General features: G+C 61.2%; 1 pseudogene; it reads right to left on the minus strand.

The window, feature by feature from the left end:
- Positions 1 to 1,506: 1,506 nt before the first annotated feature.
- On the minus strand, positions 1,507 to 4,869 carry LOC128089206 (collagen alpha-2(I) chain-like; annotated as a pseudogene).
- Positions 4,870 to 5,217: the final 348 nt, after the last annotated feature.

Below are 5,217 nucleotides of genomic sequence, written 5' to 3' on the forward strand. Positions count from 1 at the left end.
CTTGTTAAATCCAATGGGAGGAGGATAGCTGAGTAGCTGTAAAGGTAAGAGAAGGGAAAAGTGCAACTTCTTCACTATGCAGTAGGTCAGAATTTAGTTAATCACACCAGCATATTTTGCTTATCTGCTGGTAGATTTGTGTTATCAGCCGTGAAATTGGTTACAGCACTGAAAACAACTGCTTTCAGAACACTCTTTGTACACTTTTTCTCTCCACAGGAATTTTGAAAATACACTTTACCTGACTGCTGGCAGATATTTGTAGTTCTTTGCTGACATATGAGTAAAAATACATATGAAATCAGTTTTAGAATTTTACACCAGATTTTACCCTTTCCTATAGTAATATTAATACAGAGAAAAGCTACTGCTTTCTGCTTGTGTAACCAAAAGCAGAGTTTTGCCGTAAGCAACACGAGTGCAAATGGCAAGATATTAAAAACACAGATATACAAAGAGAGCTCCATGTGTGGAAATGCTTTACATTAAGAGGCAGTTGCTGAAGCCCATTTGGTCCAGTATTTGTATTTGTGAGTAGCAGTTTTAAAGAGGTCTGCCATAAGGAAAATTTGTTCTACCTACCTGTTAGTGCTTCAGATCACTGCCCCTCTCCTTGCACCATTTTACGTTTTTCCAGAGTGATGCTGGATCAGATCCGAAAGCATAGAATCATAGAATAATAAAATCATAGAATGGTCTGGGTTGAAAAAGACTACAATGATCATCTAGTTTCAAGCACCAAACACCAGACCAGGCTGCCCAGAGCCACATCCAGCCTGGCCTTGAATGCTTCCAGGGAGGGGGCATCCACAACCTCCTTGGGCAACCTGTGCATCACCACCCTCTGTGTGAAAATCTTCCTTTTAATATCTAACCAAAACCTGCCCTGTCTCAGTTTAAGACCATTCCCCCTTGTCCTAGCACTGTGACCCTCATCATCAGCCATTCCCCTCCTCTTTATACGCTCCCCTCAAGTACTGGAAGGCCCTGGAGCCTTCTCTTTCCAAGCTAAACAAGCACAGTTCCTTCAACCTTTCTTCATAGGAGAGGTGCTCCAGCCCTCTGATCATCTTAGTGGCCCTCCTCTGGAGCTACTCCTAGAGGTTGACTTGATATTAGACAGTGCCTTAACATATACCAAAACAAAAGAAAACAAAAACAAAAACAAACAAAAAAAGACAAAAACCACCCAATTAGTCGTGTCTCTGGAAATTTGTTATGAGGAGAAACAGCCCCAGCATGGTCTGGACAAATCGGACATGACCAAGGATTGTTTAATTCATTTTTTCTCTGTTTATTTTATTATTCTGAATCCTGGTTGGCGTCACAGCCACTTCCTGACGACAGTTGTTCGATGGGTGGAGTCGTGTCCCTGCCTGCCTACCATGGCTGGCTGGAGTCGTGGTCCATTGTTGCGGTGGCTGGAACCGTGGCCCCTGCCTACCCGCCTTAGCTGGCCGGCTGGAGTCATGGCCCTGCCTGCCTGCCTTGGCTGACTGGATAGAATCATGGTTCCTGCTTCCATCGGCTGGAGTTGTGGCCCCTGCCTGCCTGCCTTGGCTGGCTGGCTGGAGTCATGACCCCTTCCTGCCTGCCTTGGCTGGCAGGCTGGAGTCGTGGCCCGTGCCTGCTTGCCTTGGCTGGCTGGCTGGAGTCTTGGCCCCTGCCTGCTTGCCTGCCTTGGCTGGCTGACTGGAGTCATGTCCCCTGCCTGCCTGCCTTGCCATGGCTGGCTGGCTGGAGTTGTGGCCCCTGCCTGCCTGCCTTGGCTGGCAGGCTGGAGTCATGACCCCTGCCTGCCTGCCTTGGCTGGCTGGCTGGAGTCTTGGCCCCTGCTTGCCTGCCTTGGCTGGCTGACTGGAGTCATGTCCCCTGCCTGCCTTGCCATGGCTGGCTGGCTGGAGTTGTGGCCCCTGCCTGCCTGCCTTGGCTGGCAGGCTGGAGTCATGACCCCTGCCTGCCTGCCTTGGCTGGCTAGCTGGAACTGGGGCCCCTGCCTGCCTGCCTTGGCTGGCTGGCTGGAGTCTTGGCCCCTGCCTGCCTGCCTGCCTAGGCTGGCTGGCTGGAGTTGTGGCCCCTGCCTGCCTGCCTTGGCTGGCTGGCTGGAGTCATGACCCCTGCCTACCTGCCTTGGCTGGCTGGCTGGAGTACTGGCGCCTGCCTGCAAGCCTTGGCTGGCTGGCTGGCTGGAGTTGTGGCCCCTGCCTGCCTGCCTAGGCTGGCTGGCTGGAGTACTGGCGCCTGCCTGCAAGCCTTGGCTGGCTGGCTGGCTGGAGTTGTGGCCCCTGCCTGCCTGCCTACCTTGGCTGGCTGGCTGGAGTCATGGCCCCTGCACACCTGCCTGCCTTGGCTGGCTGGCTGGAGTCGTGACCCCTCCTTGCCTGCCTTGGCTGGCTGGCTGGAGTCGTGGCCCTGCCTGCCCGCCTTGGCTGGTTGGCTGGAGTCCTGGCGCCTACCTGCCTGCCTTGGCTGGTTGGCTGGAGCTGTGGCCCCTGCCTGCTTGCCTTGGCTGGCTGGCTGGAGTCGTGACCCCTCCTTGCCTGCCTTGGCTGGCTAGCTGGAACTGGGGCCCCTGCCTGCCCGCCTTGGCTGGCTGGCTGGAGTCTTGGCCCCTGCCTGCCTGCCTGCCTAGGCTGGCTGGCTGGAGTTGTGGCCCCTGCCTGCCTGCCTTGGCTGGCTGGCTGGAGTCGTGACCCCTGCCTACCTGCCTTGGCTGGCTGGCTGGCTGGAGTCATGACCCCTGCCTACCTGCCTTGGCTGGCTGGCTGGAGTTGTGGCCCCTGCCTGCCTGCCTTGGCTGGCTGGCTGGCTGGAGTTGTGGCCCCTGCCTGCCTGCCTACCTTGGCTGGCTGGCTGGAGTCGTGACCCCTTCCTGCCGGCCTTGGCTGGCTGGCTGGAGTCGTGGCCCTGCCTGCCCGCCTTGGCTGGTTGGCTGGAGTCCTGGCGCCTGCCTGCCTGCCTTGGCTGGTTGGCTGGAGCTGTGGCCCCTGCCTGCTTGCCTTGGCTGGCTGGCTGGAGTCGTGACCCCTCCTTGCCTGCCTTGGCTGGCTAGCTGGAACTGGGACCCCTGCCTGCCCGCCTTGGCTGGCTGGCTGGAGTCTTGGCCCCTGCCTGCCTGCCTTGGTTGGCTGGCTGGCTGGAGTCATGACCCCTTCCTGCCTGCCTTGCCATGGCTGGCTGGCTGGAGTCATGACCCCTTCCTGCCTGCCTTGGCTGGCAGGCGGGAGTCGTGGCGCTGCCTGCCTGCCTTGGCTGGCTGGCTGGAACCGAGGTCCCTGCCTGCCTGCCTTGGCTGGCTGGCTGGCGTCATGACCCCTCCTTGCCTGCCTTGGCTGGCTGGCTGGAGTCGTGGCCCTGCCTGCCCGCCTTGGCTGGTTGGCTGGAGTCCTGGCGCCTACCTGCCTGCCTTGGCTGGCTGGCTGGAGCTGTGGCCCCTGCCTGCTTGCCTTGGCTGGCTGGCTGGAGTCGTGACCCCTCCTTGCCTGCCTTGGCTGGCTAGCTGGAACTGGGGCCCCTGCCTGCCCGCCTTGGCTGGCTGGCTGGAGTCATGACCCCTGCCTGCCTGCCTGCCTAGGCTGGCTGGCTGGAGTTGTGGCCCCTGCCTGCCTGCCTTGGCTGGCTGGCTGGAGTCGTGACCCCTGCCTACCTGCCTTGGCTGGCTGGCTGGCTGGAGTCATGACCCCTGCCTACCTGCCTTGGCTGGCTGGCTGGAGTACTGGCGCCTGCCTGCAAGCCTTGGCTGGCTGGCTGGCTGGAGTTGTGGCCCCTGCCTGCCTGCCTACCTTGGCTGGCTGGCTGGAGTCATGACCCCTGCACACCTGCCTGCCTTGGCTGGCTGGCTGGAGTCGTGGCCCTGCCTGCCCGCCTTGGCTGGTTGGCTGGAGTCCTGGCGCCTGCCTGCCTGCCTTGGCTGGTTGGCTGGAGCTGTGGCCCCTGCCTGCTTGCCTTGGCTGGCTGGCTGGAGTCGTGACCCCTCCTTGCCTGCCTTGGCTGGCTAGCTGGAACTGGGACCCCTGCCTGCCCGCCTTGGCTGGCTGGCTGGAGTCTTGGCCCCTGCCTGCCTGCCTTGGTTGGCTGGCTGGCTGGAGTCATGACCCCTTCCTGCCTGCCTTGCCATGGCTGGCTGGCTGGAGTCATGACCCCTTCCTGCCTGCCTTGGCTGGCAGGCGGGAGTCGTGGCGCTGCCTGCTTGCCTTGGCTGGCTGGCTGGAACCGAGGTCCCTGCCTGCCTGCCTTGGCTGGCTGGCTGGAGTCATGACCCCTGCCTGCCTGCCTTGGCTGGCTGGCTGGAGTCGTGACCCCTGCTTGCCTGCCTTGGCTGGCTGGCTGGAGTCGTGACCCCTGCCTGCCTGACTTGCCTGCCTTGGCTGGAGTTGTGGCCCCTGCCTGCCTGCCTTGGCTGGCTGGCTGGAGTCGTGACCCCTGCCTGCCTGCCTTGGCTGGCTGGCTGGAGTCGTGACCCCTGCCTGCCTGCCTTGGCTGGCTGACTGGAGTCATGTCCCCTGCCTGCCTGCCTTGGCTGGCTGGCTGGAGTTGTGGCCCCTGCCTGCCTGCCTTGGCTGGCTGGCTGGAGTCATGACCCCTGCCTACCTGCCTTGGCTGGCTAGCTGGAACTGGGGCCCCTGCCTGCCTGCCTTGGCTGGCTGGCTGGAGTCGTGACCCCTGCCTGCCTGCCTTGGCTGGCTGGCTGGAGTCTTGGCCCCTGCCTGCCTGCCTGCCTAGGCTGGCTGGCTGGAGTTGTGGCCCCTGCCTGCCTGCCTTGGCTGGCTGGCTGGAGTCGTGGCCCCTGCCTACCTGCCTTGGCTGGCTGGCTGGCTGGAGTCATGACCCCTGCCTACCTGCCTTGGCTGGCTGGCTGGCTGGAGTCATGACCCCTGCCTACCTGCCTTGGCTGGCTGGCTGGCTGGAGTCAGGACCCCTGCCTACCTGCCTAGGCTGGCTGGCTGGAGTTGTGGCCCCTGCCTGCCTGCCTTGGCTGGCTGGCTGGCTGGAGTCATGACCCTTTTTCTGCCTGCCTTGGCTGGCAGGCTGGAGTCGTGGCCCCTGCCTGCTTGCCTTGGCTGGCTGGCTGGAACCGAGGTCCCTGCCTGCCCGCCTTGGCTGGCTGGCTGGAGTCTTTGCCCCTGCTTGCCTGCCTTGGCTGGCTGGCTGGAGTCTTTGCCCCTGCTTGCCTGCCTTGGCTGGCTGGCTGGAGTCATGACCCCTGCCTACCTGCCT

Source organism: Tympanuchus pallidicinctus, unplaced genomic scaffold, assembly GCF_026119805.1.
Source record: "Tympanuchus pallidicinctus isolate F22 unplaced genomic scaffold, pur_lepc_1.0 scaffold4, whole genome shotgun sequence".
NCBI classification, from domain to species: Eukaryota; Metazoa; Chordata; class Aves; order Galliformes; family Phasianidae; genus Tympanuchus; species Tympanuchus pallidicinctus.